Genomic DNA, 21,667 nt, shown 5'->3' with positions numbered 1-21,667 from the left:
TTTAGTCATTTCACTTCTCTTTTAAATGGTGTGATTTTAAATTATAACCCCTATGGTGAAAAGCAGAACGCACACTATTAATAGTTCTAAATTCTTAACATGTTACAAATAAGACGATTGGGTATAATTTTATAGCTGTTACCTAGGATATTATTATCCCTTCCTATATTGTAGAAAATGATAATTAATTATTTCATTCATCGGGTAGCGATAACGTGATTTGAAATGAAACATCTCCATCTTAGTTCCTCAGAGCGTGTAAATGGGAAGTCAGAATTTAGAGTTGGTAAAAAAAATAGAAGGAATGGATAATTTTAGTTTTTGTTATCTACGGACATAATTGTATGGTTTATATTGTATCATATAGCAACAAATGTGTTTCTCTCAGTTATTACGGATAAGACAATTTCAAATTATATCCTTTGTGTTAAGAAGCGAAAAACTATTATTATGAACCACAAGTTTGATAATATTTCAAGAATATGGATTAGAAATATTTTCCTGGCCTTTTTCGGATTTGTACCTTTTACTTGCAGCTATTCTACAACCAACTTTACGGAATAAAAAATTTATTTATTTTCATTTTTAGTAGTTAAGTGTAACAAATTAGGAGTTCGTGCTTTCTACAATTTAGAAATTTGTAAGAATATCTTTAGCTGGAAACTACAAAGAAAGTTGTATTTTCTGTATTGTATTGTATTGAATTGTTGGAAGTTGTATTGAATTTTTATTTATAGCAATTGGAGGTTTAATTATGCAGTTGTGCTTTGAAAGTTCTCCAGAAAGAACTGCCCAATAAATATCGTTGTAGTGCATATTTAGAAAGTTAGGCCCGAGAAATATGGTTGTATATTTAAAAGTTTACTACTCAGGCGAGATGTGATTTATGCTTTGTAAGCCTGAATCCTGCCCGCGGGCTAATCATTTTATATATTAAGAAGAAGGGGTTGTAGTTATTGTTACTTTTACTTAAATATTACTTAACACATTCCGGACGGACTGCGAACATATCTCGCAATGAATGTTTTGTCCCTGTAGACGGGCTGCGAGCTATGCTCGCACTGTACTATTCTTTTTTGTAGCAATGAAACGATGGGCGACGCTCGCACCTCGTTTCGTGTATTTGTTAATCGTGAGTACGTGGTTCAGATTCCAAGTGCTAGGTGGCGTGTGTGCTCAATTTTTGTCACAACTGAGCTGTAATTACAACTTTGTAGGAATACGCGGTTTTTTGCCTTTTCTTGTGAAAATGGCGAAGAAGTTGAATTTTTCACACAAAGGCTAATTACACATGATTTTCGAGTTTCCCTGTGGGCACAACAAGTATCATTATTGAAACTCTTACATTGTGTATTTTGTGTCTCGTTTCCAACTATAGCTTACATATTACATGCGTATAGGATTTTTTTGTAGTTTTTGTTACATTGTAAAAATTTTTCTCGCTTTGCGTAATTGATAGAAGTATATATGCAGTAAAATGTTAGAAAATATATACCAAGTGTTGAATGATACACACCTATGTAAAGATGAAGTTCTGTAGTTTATAAAATGGTATAATCAGTAGCATTGTGTTGAAAACTGTATTTTCTACGAATTTTTAAAATATGCCAAAAAACCGTCGTCTACAAGGAAAAATCAGGTATTAAAAGGCCCGTCCGGAATGGGTTAATTATGCACGAAGGCAGACAGTGATGACGGCAATGAATGAACGGTAGAGTGAGAAAAGTGGGAGGAAACGGCAGAATACCGCGAAAACCCACGTACACGTTTTTGTTCTTCAACTTCAAAACTAGCTTGACGGAATCCAAACGAAGTAACAGAGCTATACCATTCAGCCACCGTGTCCCCAGTAAAAATAAAATAGTACCACTTTACAGCTCTCCTACAATACATATGCTACTGATCTTAGTTTATTTTGGAATTCAGAATTTAACTACAATATGATATAATTAAGAACATGCTTCTCGAAACTATTGTCATAATAGATTTTGTCTTTTTTTTCATCTAACTTCTGCGCTGATGACGGATAATTAATTAAAGAAGCTGATTGTAAAATTAATTTTTAGCACTTTTACGTCGGGAATCGAGCTCGGGACAACATGCACCAATGGCACGCGCTAGCAATTCGAACAACGTCGAAGGTTTTATCCACATGCACAAACTGTCCTATGACGAGAACATGACAAGACTAGTGATGGGTAAATTCTTGGCAATATATTTTTCGGGAATGTTCCCTGGAAGATTCCCAAAGATGGGAATTTTCTTTGAATTTATGAACAATCACAAATAAAAATGCATTCTATTTCTATATTATCATTTCAAAGGTAAATTCTTTTTTATATCACAGTATATTATTATAGTTTTCCCCAGAGGAGTCTTTAAAATGTATATTCTGAATGATGTTATTTTATTAATATTTTATTATATTTAGAGAGTACGCATAAATGGATGTTTATTTACAATATGTTCTACGAAAGAAAATATGTTTCAAAAATGGTATAGTAGGTCCACATACTTTTAAACCGCTAAAAAGTTTAAATTTACATGTAAGTGGATTTCCTAAACTTGACTCTACTACTGATATAAAGATATTACATTTTTACATGTTATAAACAAATTAGGTTGGGTAACTGGCAGAAGACACATGTCCCACCATTTTGTCAACATTTAGGCATAAATATGTATGTTCACAATATTTGCAAGAAGAATTCTTATCTTTATGATTTTGCATGTAATATTGCCACACGACCTTTTTTCCTGTCCATTTCTCAAAATGTCATGCTTTAATTGACATGTAAGTGAAGTCCAAGTACCTCTTCAAGAATTCAAGCCAGAGACAGGAGACAGACCAACGTCTATTGCTAACAGTGTTTGAGGGTTTATCAATAGCGCTACATCTCCATTTCTACGTAATTCTAAATTACTTAAAAATGGTTCCTTTTCATCATTTGTTATTTAGTACTTTGCTACTTTTGACTATTGTTTATCTTTGGTGGACCAGCATATGCTCCTACTTTTTGCGATATTCTATTCTGATGCGGTTGTTTTATGTTTTCATATATTAAATTACGTTACCAACATTAAATTCACACAGCATTGCCAAGCGAGCGTTAGCGAGTGAAGGTGGGATATAGCCCCGCAGGGCACGTTCTTTTCTACCTTCGTTACCAGCAATTCACTATCTTTTCTCACGTAAATCACTTCCACTTCCACTTACGGTTCGTGCAAATCCCCTACCGCCCTAAAAAATTGTGTTCGATACTTTGTGGATTACTTGAACATCACTACCAACTCATTTGTTCCGTAAATTGTCCTACGTTTTGCTAGTGTTTGGCCCCTATACTAAACAGTTACCCTACTTTTTAGTTCAAATGGAAATTAAACTTAAGAAAATCATATTATTAGTTATATAAAGTACAGTCAATAGTTTTTGTTTTTTTAACGTCCAATTACTTTAAAACCTAGAACTAATTCATAATATATTAAAATAAAAGAATTAATCATATTGTTCTTATAATTTGGAAGATAAAGTAATGAAATGGAAATAAATTCCTTCCCGGGATTTTATAGGCCAGGGAGAAAAACCGGGAATATTCAGGGTCTCAAATAAAAAAGTAAGAAATTGTTTGTGATTCATATCTAGACCCATTCTTTCTGTAAGATCCTCGAAAATTTTAGTCATTTCACTTGTCTTTTAAATGGTGTGATTTCAAATTATAACCCCTATGGTGAGAAGCAGAACGGACGCCGTTAATAGATCCAAATTCTAAACATGATACAAATAAAACGATTGGGTATTATTGTATAGCTTTACCTAGGATATTATTATCCCTTCCTACATTGTAGAAAATTATAACTATTTCACCCATCGGGTAGCGATAACCTGATTTGAAGTGTAACATCTCCAACTTAGTCCCTCGGAGTGCGCAAATGAGAAAGCAAAATTTAGAGTAGGTAAAAAAATAGAAGAAATGGATAATTTTAGTTTCTGTTATCTACGGACATAATTGTATGTTTTATATTTTATTATATAGCAACACATGTATTTCCCTTAGTTATTACGGATAAGACAATTTCAAATTATATCCTTTGCGTTGAGAAACGGAAAAAGCATTATTACCAACTACATGTTTGATAATATTTCAAGAAGGATTGGAAATATTTTTCTGACTTCGGATTTCCTTGTTTCGGATTTGTATCTTTTTAATTGCAGCTATTCTACAACCAACTTTACGGAATAATAAATTTATTTATTTTCATTTTTAGTAGTTGTTTAATAAATTAGGAGTTTGTGCTTTCTACAATTTAGAAATTTGTAAGAATATCTTTAACTGAAAACTACAAAGAAAGTTTCAACTCGTTCTATTTCAAACGCTTTCCAATTCGATTTTTTTTTTTTTTTTTTTTTTTGCGGTGCTTTGAGCCTATCGTAGAGGTATATATTTGACATATTGCTATTCCTAGTATAAGAGGCAAGTAATTCGTGAGTATTTTTTTTTTTAATGAAGAAGGAAGTATTAATGTCCGTACTGACAAACAATGAAAGAAATTTTGATCGTAGCGTTAGACTTGTTTCAAACTTGGTGATCAGAACGGCTCCTGCTCTGCGGATGGTATAATTTGAGACCGTTTCTTTTAGGCGAGTGAAATGAATTGAGATCTTAGTTGAGAATATAAATGAATGTAAGAATATCCGAGGTACAAACTTTGAAAAAAATTCTAACTATTCTATTTTATACATCTTTCGAAATTTAACAGCTATTGCCAGTTATTTTGCTTCTAATTGCAAAGAATGCAATTTAAGTACAAGATATTTCTTATTAGGTGAGTGAAATATTTTTTTTTTACTCTGCTTTTAGATTTTAGACAAGTGAAAATGGCTTTTGATACAAGTCACGCAGGATTTTGTATGTTTTTATTTAAGAAAAGCTTTGGAATAGAAGATTAGGAATAGATTTATCAATACAAAATAGCTATGCAAAGTATGTTTTTTGACAAAGTAGAATCCTAATACCTTTAAAGATCTGCCCAATTTCGGCTTGTTTTTAGTTTTCATTTAAAGGGAGGTTGCCATTATGACTACTAATCGATTCCTAAGTGAGGTTAGTTTCAATTTTTGTTAAGGGGCAGCATCATTTTATCAGATAATGTTCTCGTAGTACATTTGAAAACTGTATTTTATAATGGACTTTTCGTTCTTCTATATAGAACTCCTGTAGCCTGACATCATCATTATTATTTAATTTCATTTCAGAACGATTTTAGGTCCAATTTCATTGTGGGTTAATGAGATATACTCATAAAATGCCAGCGAAACGTTACTTATTTATTTACGAATTAGCCCGGTACAGTCCAGATTAGGAATATAATCGTAAATACGAAATTATTAAGTACATCCCGCCTTTCGAACAAAATTTTTTAGTAGCATAGAAAACTACACTGTCTAAGCCGAATTTCATTCTGGATTCCAGGTTTACATTAGGAGAGCACGATGATGGCTTTGAATCCAAGGTTTTATGAGAGAAAGATATAAACTGCTTTAAGAAAAACTATTGTCCACTTTTATTATATTTCTTACACGGGGGATGATCCAATCGAAAGTGTAGGAACGTGAGAGTACAATGAACCAAGACTGACGAGAAGGTTATGGAGCTAATGGTTTATAGTTTACTTGTGTATCAGTTCTTTGATATATTTTGTGTTTCCACGTATATTTCCCTTTCTTTAATTTGCACCTTTTCTAAATTTTTAAAAGTATTTTCAGACTATTTTCGATTGAATTCCACCAATATATAGTTTTCTATCATTTTGTCAGTACTGGTGTCTACTTATAGCTTTTATCATGCTTCATACTGCCTTTTTGGACAGTTTCATATTTTTGCACTTGAAGATGTAAACGCTGAGCTGTTTCATATCAAATCAGGAAGTTCACGAGTGAAGACTCAAAAATTAGAGTTAAATTTTACATTTCAAGTAGCGTTACCAATTGGCGAAAACAAGTGGAAGGCAGAGATTTTTTTCAAAGTCAGTTTTGAAATTACAGGCTCTCAAAATAATGATAATTTACCAGCAAAATATTCCATGCTTCACATTTGTTCGATTAGCGCTTGCAGAGATCTCAAAGCTCATAGGATACTAGCAAGTATCAACATAGCACTTGCAACATAGATATTTTCATTTTGTATCCAAGTAGTATGAGAACCGTCAAGGTAATTTGAATTATATTTTTATTACTTGTTTATGGTAATGAACAATTTGTTAAACAACTAATTTATATTTTAACTGAGTGTGATGTGAAAAGTCACGAAATATCAAAACTGTATTCCAGCTGGCAATAATATCATAGTGTCATCATTAGCACAACGAATTCACACCTGCGGAACTATTTCCAAACAAGCAAATGGAGTGAAATGAATAGTATATACCCAGTCAGGAATGTCCAAGGGAATGGTAACTGTATTCGCATCAATAGTAATTGTATTTAAGCGCAGAACTGAACTTTTACAAACTTGAAACCAGGAACTTAATGAAACGACATAATGATCCTACCTTCCTCCAGACGCTGTTATGTTTGGACCTTGAATTTACCATGAAACCATTGCCTCCAGGAATCTTAAAAACACACAAATCTTGATAGATAAGGTTGGTAACTACTCTTTACATCTCTTATACGTTACAAGTTCTATACACTATTCACACAGTACACGGTGCAGCTTCTGCACAATATTCATCTTACCTTCTTCTTCCAAAAAAAAAAAAAAAAAAAAAAAGGATAAAACGCAGCGAAATGATAGCTATTTCACAATAAGTTACTAGGTTTGGAAACACACCTGCTCGAAACACAGGTACCGTAGTGAGTCATCGAAACTGGCAGAAGGCAATTTTATAACTTTTACGTTTGCATAGAAAAGTTTAATCGAATATTTCTGATTCAGGCCTACACATCCAGGATAGCAATGCTACCAACTTGAAATGTGCAAAATATAGCTACAGAACCAAATATTTAAACATGTACAAATTTTAGCATGAATTCCAAATTGAAAAGTTGAATATAATATAAATCAAAGATAGAGTAGTCACATAGATTGATTGTTTTATATCTGTGGGATCAAACTTCAGAAAAACGACCATGTGACATTTCACTATATTTGACCCAAAAGCCGTTGCTTGTAGGGAGCATAAACCCATGGCCGATAGGTTAGTCCAGCGTTTGGTCTACCATGCAGTAACATGTTTAATCATACTTGATATTTAATCTTCTAGTATAAAAATTACAGGAACCATGACCTGTAACAATTTCCATCGTTTCTTTGTGTAACTCTCTTTCCCCTTTCCTAATTTTAATAGTCGGAGTGTATTATTCCAATTTTTTCTTTTATGGTTAATTTTCACCATGTTATGCATTTTCTTTTGATGATTGCGTTTAGTTGCGTTACTAATCGGAATTTTTACAATTAATTCTTAAATGTTCACTTATTTCTTTTTAATCCAATTTTTTATTTCTTGTCCTAGTCAGCTAACCACTAACATTTAAGGAGGCGTTCTAAGAAATAGTAGTTCCTTTATCCAGGTGAATTGTTTCAGTGTATGTCTTATAGCTGGACATCGAACATGAGACGCCAGGATATTTCTCCAATTGAAGCAACAAAGAATGAGTATTTCTGCATCACTTAGAGAAGCACTAGATAGGATAAATTACATTCACGTTCTAAGAGATGAAAATTAATGCAAACAAAATAAATATAATAATGTGCATCATGCTGAGACAGAGAAAGATGGACAGAACCACGAAATTTAAACTCTTAAGCACAGACAGTCTGGATTTCCCTCCTAACCCATCTTTCTGTTTGTTTTTTTCTCTTCCCTTGTGGAATAAATCGCATTTAGTATCAATAGCCAACATAATTTACAATGTGTAATTCATTGAAAAAAAAACTGTAGGCGAATCGAACGGAGAATATTTAGAATGAGTCTCACATGCTGTCCAAGTAGGGGCACAATCTAAGGCGTATATTCAAAACAGCCATGTAACTGCACTCTGCAATATAGTTGTTCCCGGTTCCATTTCAATTTTTAATTTTATTTACGGTTTTTAGATGTCTATGGCTAAACATCTGGCTCCAGAAAGAAACCTTAGATCTGTAGGTCAAAATCAGGCAAAAGTTTATCCACAATCTTCAGAACTTACTGTTGCGTCTACATACATGTAGGATTAATCGAGGATTTGCATTGAGAAAAGCTAAAATATCCTAGATAGAAGCACTTTAAATTTGGTATTGGCGCAGAATGTTGCGTATAACATGGACCGAAAAAAAAGAAATGAACAAGGACTAAGGGACGCTAATGAAGGGCAAACTATCATGAAAATAATAGGAAAAAGAAGAAAAAGCATGCTTGGCCATCTTATTCGGCACTCCAATTGTATCACTATGCTGTTAGTTGAAAATGCAGTAGGAATACCAGCAAAACGAAGACCAAGGATATAGTATCTAGGCAGTTACGAAGAAGTGACGTTATCAAATTTTAAAACTGATCTTTCATGGTAGAGAAAAATTTCATAATTTCCATGTTGCCCACCTACCTATGTTTGGGAGGAACAAGAAGGAACCGATGATTTAATTAGTGATTTCCCAAATTTACGATATTGACACTACTTCCTTAAGGATGATTAGAAAGTTGATTTCATAAATCTACGAAGCCAATTCTACCTCTTGAAGGAGGTCTCCTCACCAATAATCCATGCGGGAATGACATTTCGTAGCTTTGTTAGGTAATGTTCGTGCAGTGTAAATAAAACTTCGAATATAATATGTGCAAGCTCTCACAGAAATATATCGCCTGGTACAAGCTATATTTTACTCTCAAAACACATTGTTTTGTTATTAATAATTTGTTTTCTGCGTTTCTTGTAGATATCTTAATTTTATTGACTAGTGGTTAGTGGAGGCTAGTTTTGGTCAAATATCTTTACACTTATATTTCTTTCTTTTTACTGCATGGGTTCTTCCTGTGGCCGTGAAATCGTGTTTTTTGTCGTTGTTTGAATCTTGTAAATATAATCGTAACGTTCATATTGATCTTTACCTTTTTCCCAAAAGTTTACACATCCCTCTGTCACTTGTTTATTCCGTTTTTCCCAGTTTTGCTACGGCAATTCACGATTTCTTCTGTACCTACGTTTTGCATAGACCGAAGTTGGAGAGAACGGTAGACAATGCATAGATACCGTAAAAATGGAAAAGTGAGCAAATGATCAAATTAAGCTCAGATATTAAAAAAACTAAAATTATCTTCCGGGGCATATCACGAAACCTGGTTAAACTGTATAGAAAATCTAATAATACTGAATGCAATTCATACTAATTAAAAGAACATCAAAAGGTTACAAATGAACAAGTAGCTTTTACTCTATATGTTTACGGCCGTTTCGACTTCTTAATTTCCACCTTTATTTTATTTTTTTCTTTTAATACAGGTGGCTGTGTGGCACAATTGATAAATTAAGATTTCACTTACAATAAACTTCGACTGGTCAACTCCTTCAGGAGCGTTGCAGTTATAACAATCTCAGACGTTCCACGTCGGATAATCCCATGGGTTCGCTGGAGTTCTTTGCTGATAGTAATAAACGATCGTCCAAGCCGGAACAATTATTCCTTCCTTTTCAATGATATGGAGCCAGAGTTTGTCACGCAAAACTGAAATTACTAACGAATGTTAAGGTGCTAACACATTTGTACTAGTCACTTCACTGCTGATTTCTACACAATATTAGAAAAAATATTTTACCCAAAGCGTATGCAAAAGTAGTACAATCACTGATGGTAAACTAAAAAAAAGTTGGCTATCAGGTATGCAAACAGCGATTAAGCTTGCGAAGCTCAATCCGTACAAGGATAGCACTCATAAGAATATAACGTGTGTTTACTTAGGAACAATGCACCGCACTCGCCTTCGTGGGTGTCCTTCCGAGCGACGACCAGGCGTTCGTGCAAAGCACTGAAGGTTCTTTTAGCAAACCAAAGCTTGTATATGGTCAGCCGGGAAAATCCCGATTTTCACTCCTGGCATCGGGACCGGAATTATCGTCCTATTAGCTTTTAGTTATAACTGCGTAGGTGGAGGGTGATTGTCCCGAAAGTCAGATACAAGGAAACAATCACCAAAAATGCTGCACTCACGTGATCAGTGTCCCTGTCTCTTGAGCATATATGGCCGTAAAACCGGAGCTAGGCTTACTAACACAAATGTACAAAATACAAAACTAATGAGAAATGGTTCAAGATTTCTCTTCCATATACGAGGCTTGGTTAATAAAGTCTAAAATTAACTTTGTCCTATATCTTTTAAATTCCCAAAAATCAGCATGAGGTCGTGATAGCCGAAACGTTGTCATTATGGGGATATGCTATGTATAGTACGGATTTTTTGTACGAAATAATTTACATCTTGATTTAATTTCGCCTCTTTGCACAGTAAATAAAACAGACAAACCAAAACTTCCAAGGTTGATTCGGTGGTTAGATGGTTAACGCGTTGCTGTCTGGAACAAATGGTCGTGGATTCAAGTCACAGAAGTTGAAATATTTTCATTCTAAATATGTTTCTGTATGTTCACATGTATTATTAATATTACTTTTCTTGCACTTCACATATGTTTTCTTAGACCATGTGTTCATGGATTAGGGTAGTTTACACGAAGTTTCGTTGTATATGCTTACAGTTTCCTATCTTCCCTTCAAAATGGATTTCTATATGTTCACATCTGTTAATATTTATTTAATAAGATAACAAGTTAATAATTATTTAACAAGTAAGAATATATATTTGCAGAAAATTTAGAACGATGCCAAAGCACATTTTTTTAACACAGGAATGCATTATTTTTCCTTTATTCCGAAAGTTACTGCGATTGTGTGCTATGCAGCCAAACCTTCCACTAACTGATACTGCCGGTGGCATCAGTTTTCTGGACGTACTTGCATTGTAAAATCAGTTTTTCTCTTCAAAAATGACCTATGGATTATTGTTCTGATAAAATATAGAAAGTATCAGTGTTAAAATTGTAATCGTTTTTTTATATATGAACACATTTTAACACTATTTTAGAACAGGAATTCCAAATCTGGTGTCGAATCTGGCGTAATATCACGACTATTTTTTTTAACTGTATACATGTCAAATACGGAAGTAGTTCAAATTTACTATTACATGCAATTTCATTACTTACTTTCTTAGAGGAAGAGTGCTGAAATGTATCACGTTGCAGTTTCTTGTAATCGATTCTGCATTCAAATAGTATGTTCATTTTTTCCATTGAAATTCAATTCAAGCTGGACGTGGTTAAAATTATCCGTCTCCGGTTTCAACATTTATCGCTATAAAACGAAAATGATAACAAGTATGTAGCAGCTGTTGTTTTGTAAGTGATTAGTAATCCTGTTATCTGATTTTCATAGAGAAAAACTATAAGCTGTGGAGCAGCTCTTCTGCGATCGGGTCAGCGTCCCAACTATACGTTCTGTCTTCTTCCTTAACTTTCTATTCAAATTAAAAGTGCTACAAATTAACAAGTTTTTTCAACATTTATCTCTATAGAAGTGAAAGAGTACCGTATAACTAGTAATAGATATTTGAGATAGATCCAGCGTCCAAGGAAAAGATTTCTTCTTTGATCTTGTTAATATATGGGAACATGTTGTTACAGATGTACTACCTCATGTTTGAATATTTAATTCGCATATTTTGGAAGACGACTGTGAAACGATATTCACTTGTTTAGTTTGGGTATTGTATAAAATATTTAATAAACCCCACCATGCCATGCATAAAAAAGTTGTAGCTATGTAATAGATATTTGGCAGAAGTTATGTGAATGGTTAAAAAAATGTACCGCCTTCACACTTTCTTTTTTACTGCCATGAATTTTAACCTTTATCCTGATTTGAAATATTATTTTACTACTAGGCAATGCGGTTATTTGGTCGTTTTCGAGCCAGTGATGTATGTTTTAATCACTACAAGATTTTACCTTTCCGACATTTACGTTGGTTATTTCACACATTCCGCTAACACCGTATCAGTTGTTCATAAACGCAGATATTTACGAATTTTGTAACATTTTGAACTTGTTCATTATAGTTACCTTAGTGTAAACCTAACGTTCGGCCGGTATTGTATATGTTGGCGATTCTACCTACCTGCACAATTGTGTAGGTCAGAGCTGAAAGGGTTAATGATGGTTATTAACAATACGGAAAAAGACGTTAAATTTTGAATAACTTACTTAGTGTGAGATAAACGAAAAGAAATCCTCAGACCGAAGCTGCAGGTATTCTTTCCGGAGTTCTTCTGATAGCCTTTGAATAAATTCCTTTCGTGATATCTTCATTCCAATGACTGCTGTGTATATTACAACTACATTAATTACTGCAAGTTCAAGTACATTATAAAAAGTATGGATTGCCCATCTTCGTGATGACGCTTTCACTATATTGCTTGGCCATTTTGTCAACAACGTCAACCCCATATTTCGTTTCATTACAATAAGCAATGGTTTCAGGAACTTTCTTATTATTGTCGATTATGTCCACGGTATCATGACGAGAGCTCAGTACCAAAACATTCTTACTTTTCTTACCTTGATAAACGGTCATTGTTACGTCCTTGCTTTTGAGAATCTTTTTCGAGTACAAAGGTGCTTTCTCTGATTTAATTTCTTTCGGTATTTCTCTTCTACTTTCATTCACTAGCCCAACAATAATAGATGACTTTGCTTTCAGATTGTCAGCGAGCTTTAGTGACATAAAATAGTTGTCTGTGGTAACGTTTCGAACTTTGCCAGAAAATGGCTCCATAAGACGCATGACAACGTACTCCGGAACTCTTGGATTTGCAGGGCGTTCTTCCTCCTTACTAACGCAAAGGAAGCCGTTCAAAATATATTTCCCATCTACATCTACAGCAGGCCAGAATTTCTGCCCGTACTTATCTGGCTTATTTGACATAAACTGCGGAAATGGACAACCAGTTTTACTAGGAAACAACTGTTCATCTATTGTAATGTTCTGTCCTGGTTTATAGCATGCAATACAATTTTCAATGAACCTACACCAAACTTCAGAGACAAGAGCAAGTTTATCTTCCTTTACACGAATCAATCTGTTACCTTTAATATCAAATCTTAGGAAGCTCATTATTTCGCAAAATCGATTTCTGCTCATAGTCTTGGGACAAAATGGCAATCCCCAAGACTTCGACCACATTGCATGAATCTCAATATTTTTACTGCCACTAACGCCACGAGCATACAGAATCCCTATGAAAGCTTCGAGTTCCGATAAACTTAGTGACGAAGTATTGTCCTTCAGCACACGACGCGCTTCTGTTTCAGTATACTTTTTTTGTGTGTGGGTAAGTATGCGTTTGTCTTTGAATACGCGCCATGCATTTGACACAGTTTCACTACTTACATTTCTTCTGACATGCGGTGTTGGTCCTGGAATTTCTCTTAGAATGTTATGAAGACATTTTCTACCCGCGTTTCTAACATTAGCAGGTATTTACTCCCATACAGTACCGTTTGGAACTGTGTACTGTTTCGCCGCCGCACTGATGCCTTCACTTGAACATCCACACATGTTTCCATCTTGTTCTGATCTCACCTTATTATGTACTGGAATGCCTGCAAAAAAGGCAGATTCACTGCGACTGCTTTCGTATTTTACAAATAGATAATGTAAATTTATTACATTATTTTTATGAAATTATAAAATATTCATGCAAAGATATGATTGGTCCATAAAATGTTACTTCGCAATTGACCAAATAGGAAGAAATGTTATTACTTTCGCAATGAGTAAGGTTGTTTTAGCATTTATAAAATAAACAAATAACGCGACGAACCTGGAATCGATATATTGCATAGGAAGGACCAGTCATATCTAAGAGATGATTACGAGAAATAAAAAAATAATAAAAATATATCAACGTACGTAATATTATTTTAGCGGCAACTCTTTACTTTGACCATAACCAATTTAGTGGCAGACAGTCTGCTTATTCTTGATTTGCATTTTTGTACAAGGGCGATTGTTACTTGTCCTAGTACTGTACATGCATGATAGGTAGCAGCTTTTTCGTAGCATATTCGCCCTTGTACATAAAATTGAACTGCACAGTTCTGGTCAAAATAAAGATTTGAAATTTTAGCTAAACTTGATGATAGAATATATTATGCTTTTGGTATTACAGGGAAGTTAAATCTAAAAATTTACTGTTGATCCCAGTTCTATACAACGAATATTTCATCATATTTCTTCATTGACTTGTAAAGAATTTAAACTCATGTTGAATAAAAGAGACTGAAATAAAATGTACTCACCTTCGGGAATTTCATTTTCATCTGCAACACTAACTTCTTCAGGAGATTGCTCTCTACAATAAGTATCCCATTCCAAATTGTCTTCTGAGTTCCATGACATTTCACCGCCATCAGATTTCTCTTCGGATATTCTTTGAAGCTCTTCAAAAACTTCATGAGAATTTAATTGTTTACTTTGTTCCATTTTCGTAGATGCTTCTTTACTATAACATTACTTATTCATAGATTTTATTTGTCACACCTTCGAACAAAGTGTCAACTACTGCATTGCGCCAACCACGTAACGACAAATGACGCTATGAGTGCACATTCTAACTCAATAGTGCCCAACAGATATCCTGGTACCGGGAAAGGAAGATTTCGTAACGTTTGGTTTGACAAATTAAATCATTTTAACTAAAAGCTGCCCAGGGAAAAGCAAAATAATAGTCGATGCGAGAAAGTATAACATTTTCAACTTCAGGATCAATTTGATCCCCTGGGCGTTTAATGCAAATCGATCGATATCAGACTATTGAATTGCACAACCACAATATCATTTTTTTCTTTATGCGACATAAACAATTTAGGAAAAGTCAGGTAATGCCACCTTTCAATTCCTTAAAATATTATAGATAAGAAAAAATGAGTTTCCAAAAAGGATCAAATTGATCCCTGTGGGCGTTCAAATGTTAATACACGTGGGGAGGAACTGCTCGTGTCAAGACCATGAAGAGTGGTATAGTCGAAGTTCAATTTTGGGGAAACATGCTATCTCATACAGGTAAAAGATGGCTATGCATAATTGTGAAAATCATTTACATGAAGTCCAAATTTTGTTAGTGGAAAGATATTGTAAGATATGTGAAAAGATTTACTGAAAAATAATGTTTGTACATAAAATGGTATAGTCAAGTTACACACATGATAAAATATAAAAATGCGAAACATTTTAGTTGTCTTAAGTTTGCGATAAAATTCGTTAAATATCACGTTCCTTAACCTTCATCCGCTCACGTACTGTCAATTCACGTTTCCGCTCGCGACGACGCCAATTCGGCCGTCATCGATTAATCACGTTTTCCAGCATTGTGCATGTTGCAAAATGTATATTTTGGAGCATTTAGGTTTAGTAATTTAAGACAAATCATTGTTGACCAAAAGTATAGTTTTAATTTAAATTAAATTACAACACTGCTAAATATGAGTGAACACACTGAATAAAAGACAAAAGAACAATCTAACCTAATCAATATCCATGTCACTGAGCTAGCTGTGATAATGTTGATATTTATTGCAGGGAGCAGTAATCATTGAATGCTTTTTGCACGTTTTTCCACAATATGAAGACTCAAGGCGAGTTCAAAGTTAATCAACATCCAGGTCACTGCCCTCTTTCGGAGATCGCTGGCATGTATTGCAATAGTAGTAATTGTTGACTGCCTTCTGAACACGTTTTTTTCACAATCATTACATTCAAGGGGAGTTCTGTTTTCTTTTGACCCGGAGATGAAGCAATTATCTATTCGGATTGGTTAGACTGGTTCATCATCGGTAGTTTGCTTTCTGTATTGTGCCAAGAAGAGCAAGATTTTTTTTTTTTTTTTTTTTTTTTTTGCAAAGTTGAGATTTCAGAACGAGCTTTCAGGTTTTCATTTATTACTTCTAATGCTAACTCATACAGATATGGTCTTCTTGTATTATTTTTGATATTAGGGCTGTTAAAAATGAAACAACGAGTGAAAAATAATGGAAGTTTTACTTAAAATGCGAAACAAAAAAATCACGTTTTGGCTCCCTCTGACGGCAGATGGGCCGTCAACCCTCCAATACCAACTTTGGGATTGCACTGAACCGGAAGTAATGTCTTTGATAATTTTCTCGTAGAGGATTGATATATTTCAGAGTAGCGAGATATTGCTTTAGGATGACACATAACTATCTAATCCAGATTTATAAATGTTAGAGAAACGGGCTGTTTTCCAAGATAAGGGAAAACAGGTTTCCCTGAAACATCTATGAAAAATGAAAGAAAGTGGAAAAGAAATAATAGATGACGGCGAACGCACAAAGGTTTAGCTTATATTGTGTGGCCAGAGGCTCTCAGGCCGGAGAGAAAATAAAAGTAACTCATCCTATGGAGGAGTGCTAGATAAATGAGATAAAGTAGACGAGCAAACGGATTGAACAGGAAGTAAGTAGATTATGCAGTTTAGAATTTATTACAAAACAAGTCATTAAAATTTTCTGTTCTTCCCTCAACTTCTGCACCTGATGCATCATTGTACATTACAAGAGGTATTCTAGAATTTTAGAAGGACCAAAATTGTTTAGTGTTGTTGATGCTGGTGTCTGACTTTTTTAAAAAATATAGTCTAGGTATTTGCTGCATCTCAATAGCTTTTTTTATATGAAGTCCTATATCAGAAATTCTTCTAAAGATATGTGTTCATTTGGAAATGCACGCCACAGTTCCCAAAGCTTTTTCTTATTTCAGAATATGTGACGACTCTGTTCGCCGTGCCTTGTTGGAAATTTCATTGTTTTTACTTTTTTGAACCGTACAAAGTATTTATTGTTGCATTAACCCTTTCGGGATCTTATGGGAGGATTTGTACCATAGGCACTTTTCATGCTACATTGCGTTATTTCTCTTCTATTTGAGCTTTTTCGTCCGGCTTTTCTTTTTTTGTTTTCCAAGTCCAGAGGCCTTGTAGAAGACATTACGTATGGTTTCAGAGCGTCCTGCGTCCAGAAATAGGAGGTGATGACGTCACAAATCAAAAATTTCTCTTCTCATTTTCTAAGCCTATGTTCAATATTTTTTGGCGGGCTTATTTTTCTACGTAGAAGATTGAAATTTTGCACAAACATTCAGTCCACCGAGTAGTATTTACCAGATTTTTTGTTCCGATGTCAGTGCTAAAACAGGGGGGAATCAGAGGGGACCAAAAATCCCGTATTTCGTAATTTTCCCGCCAAAAAACATGATAGGACCACGTGAGTCATACCGTCTGAAAGGCCGTTCCATTCTGAAGAGAATGACGGTCGAATTATTATTCTAGGGTAATTAGGGACGTCTCAGGGATTTTTTGAAAAATATACTTTTATATAGGGAAAAATGGGGCATTGTCGGTATATATATTTTTGGGCGGGCTTATTTTTGAACGTAGAAGATTGAAATTTTGCACAAACATTCAGTCCACCAAGTACTATTTACCAGATTTTTTGTTCCGATGTCAGTGCCAAAACAGGGGGGGAACCAGAGGGGCAAATTGGTAAAAATAGGGATTTTTTACCCCAAAAATCCCGTATTTCGTAATTTTCCCGCCAAAAAACATGATAGGACCACGTGAGTCATACCGTCTGAAAGGCCGTTCCATTCTGAAGAGAACGACGGTCGAATTATTATTCTAGGGTAATTAGGGCCGTCTCAGTGAATTTTTATCCAAATACACTTCTGTATAGGGTAAAATTGGGGCATGGTGGGGAAATTTTTTCTGGCGGGCCTATTTTTTCACGTAGAAGATTGAAATTTTGCACAAACATTCAGTCCACCGAGTAGTATTTACCAGAAGTTTCTTTCCGATTTCTGCGTAAAAACAGGGGGGTCCAGAGGGGCAAAAGTTGAAAAAAGGGAAATTGTGCCCCCAAAAATCCCTTTTGTCAGGAATTTCCCGCCTTAGATACATGATGGAGACATATGAATGGTACCGCCTGAAAGACAGTTCTATTCTGAAGAGAATGATTGGCGGATTATAGTCCTAGGGTAATTAGGGATGTCTCAGGAATTTTTTTCCCTGAGATCATAGTGTTTTATGGTACTTTGGGTCACTGTGGGAATTTTTGATAAAAATTCTCCCGCCCTTACTATTCAAGACAGAAACTTGAAATTTGGCACACACATTCAGTATACCAAGTACTATTTACCAGATTTTTTTAGATGGCTACGATCACACAGGAGGGTCCAGAGGGGGCCAAATTCGAGAAAAAAATTTCCCTCCGAAATTTTCACTTTGACATTTTTTCCCGCTTCTGGTATATGGTATGAGCACGCAAGTGGTACTATTTGAAAGCCAGCTCTATTCTGAAAAGAATGAGGTATGAACCATGATCCTAGGATAAATAGTGACGATACAGTAGCTGCTTGACTGAAAGTCTATAAAATAGCCCAAAAAGCCAGGATCCGGAAAGGGTTAAAAATATCGGCAAAAGAACCCACTGTCTCGTCTATTGTTCCATTCTAGTAAAAGTGTCCACCGTAACACCTGTAGTACTTTACAAATTTCAACCAAAGGGACCTTCCTTCAGTCAGGCACAAACTTTGAGTTGGATTGCTGGCTTCTGAGGTTGGGAGTAAGATATGGAACGGGGAACTCGCGGTCTGGGAGAAGCAACTCTTTATATGAGATGACACATTCTGTCTGAAAAATAGAGACGACATAACCTAAGCTGTTATTTTTACGCGCGTTATGAATATTGTACTATCCCAAATCGAGTCCTTGAATAAAATTGTCGACAAAGGGATGTCATTTGTGTCTGACGTTATCCCATGTTTACTGTCGATCCATATCTAAGCCCAACTTATAGTCACCAAAATGAGCAACTTTGTCACCTGGTGATGGCAACCATCGGCGCAAATCTGTCTTGAACATTGGGGGGGGGGGGGAGGGGACGGGTAAGACCGTTCCCATAAGATATATATATATATATATATATATATATATATATATATATATATATATATATATATTGAGACGAAAATATTGAGAATTTTATTTATTGTGTATTATTACTTCTTTGATAAATCCACATCATTAATGTGCATTTTTATTTAGTAACTTGTAAGTTAAAAATTATTTCAAAGTAGTGGGCTCATCGAACCCCCTCCTTGGACTTCCATGTGACATAATTTCTACAAGTATATTTTCTGAAAAACTCCGTCGTAAGTCTTGATTAAAATATTGAGAATTTTATTTGTTGTCTATTATTACTTCTTTAATAAATCCCCATAATTAATGTGCGTTATCATTTAGTAATTTGTAAATTAAAAATTATTTCTAAGTAGTAGGCTCATCGAACCCCCTCCTTGGACTTCCATGTGACATATTTTCTACAAGTATATTTCCTGAACTTAGATTTTTTCGTTTGTATTTAAAAAGGATTGTGTTCTTATGTTGGGAAACAACATATCAGCCACGAGTAAGTTCTGAATGCTTATTCTATATTTATTACTTGTTAGATGGCATTAAGTATGTTATACTGTGGGTTCGAGGAGCCCTCCTTGGACCTACTTCAGACAAAAAAATTCTTGGACTTCCTAGGGTTAAGTTGCAGGAGAAGGTAACAAAAACATTTCCATACAAAATTAATTGATTTTTTAAAAATAGTTTTGGAAAATATTTTTCATATTACGAACGAATTTATTTTTAAAATATTCGAAACATTTTTAAAATTATATTTTATACGTTTTCTCGTAACAAAAAAAAAGATTGCAAGGAACACGTTGGAAAACATTTGTAAAATTATGGAAAATATTTCCTATTCTGTTTTTTATATCATGTATGTAAAACATTTTCAGTGTTACTTTGAAAACATTGAAAACATATTGCATTACATTCAACACAATAGTAGAATTTGTGAAAATTTTCCTTAGATTATTTTCCTTCTAACGTTCTAAAAATATACTTATTGTACTTCATAAAATGTTTTCCAAACATTTTTTAAAAATTATTTCCGGTAAGTATTTGGGATATTTCTCAGATATAACAAGAAATATATTTTCTCCAGTAACGAAAGAGTATATTCTGAAAACAATGTATTTTTTTTATTTATTTAAAAGATGGTTAATATTATACATTTGCATCAAACAGTAATTTACAGCAATATATGATTGTAAACATATGTAAATAATTTTCGGAGATATAGCGTATAGTATGTAGTATTTAGAAACAATGGATAACAATATAATATATATGTAAAATTTCTCTGAACAGTTGATATATTATTTTTATTATTCTATTGTTCGCTTGTTTCTGTTGCACTAGAGAAGGAACACCTCCTCCAGTTCCCTCCCAGGTGGCAACGTACGAAGAACTGACGAAACGTTGCCACGTTGGACCGCAATGGATATACGTTGGAATAAGAAGGATGCTGAACGAACATCTCCAGATTTCTATAATATATCAGAAAATGTTCACTAAAAGCCCAAAATATGTTCCAAAACATAACGGAAAACATTTTCTATTCATTTTTAATATGTTTACTTTTTCCTGTATTAGAGTTTTATATTCAAAATCCGATAAAATATTCTGGAAATAAGACTAAAATATTGTACGAAAATATTTCTTTTAAGTTATAACAGAAGGTTACCAAATACTTTTGTTAAAATTAAGTAAACCTTTTTAAAACATTTCTGAAAAATATTTCTCATATTACGAAAGACTTTATTTTTAAAATATTCTAAACGTTTTAAAAAATATATATTCAATATGTTTCCTTTTAAAAATAGAAAATATTGCAAATAATCTATTAGAAAACATTTTTCAAATATATGGAATATATTTCCTTTCATTGTTTCCCACATCATATATTGAAAACATTTTTATTATCATTTCGAAAATATTTTTCTTCTCAATAGTGAAAACATATTAGATTACATCCAATAAAATATTTCTAATACATTTTGTGAATATTTTCCTGGATATACTTTCCGGCTAGCATTCTCAAAATGTACTTTCGGTAATTTCTAAAATGTTTTCTAAACATTTTTGGGAAAATATTTTCCGGAAATATTCGGAATACATTAGGGAAACCAGCATGGAAATCTACAGAGAAGGAAAACCTTTTGGAAACCAAGGAAAATATTTTCTTTTGGTTGAGAAAATATTCCTTGCTGTGTGGGCTTTTTCTTATATATATATATAATAATCAACTGTTGTTATAATATTAGACAATTCTGCACGCCTGGGGCCGTGACGGCTTCGTGCTAGAGTGTTCACCTCATGTGCATGGGTCCATGGTTTGATCCCTGCCGGCGCCAAGTGAACTTTGTAGTTGACAAACACCGCGTGCGTGGGTTTCCTCGGGGATCTTCCGTTTCCTCCCCTTTATTCATTCCACCATTCATTCATTTCTCATCATCACCGTCTCCTTTAGCCTAGCCGGCATAACTGCGGGACGTAAAACATATAAATATTTCATATTCGGTTCTCGATTTTATATTATTATAAAATAATTATATCAATAAGTAAATACCCATTCAATTGCCAACCCTGTCATCCCTTGCCATTCCAACATTGTCAG

The sequence above is a fragment of the Thermobia domestica genome, chromosome 14 (assembly GCF_964235325.1).
Source record: "Thermobia domestica chromosome 14, izTheDome1.hap1.1, whole genome shotgun sequence".
Classification (NCBI taxonomy): Eukaryota; Metazoa; Arthropoda; class Insecta; order Zygentoma; family Lepismatidae; genus Thermobia; species Thermobia domestica.
The sequence above is the reverse complement of the archived record's forward strand: the minus strand, read 5'-3'. Positions refer to the sequence as shown.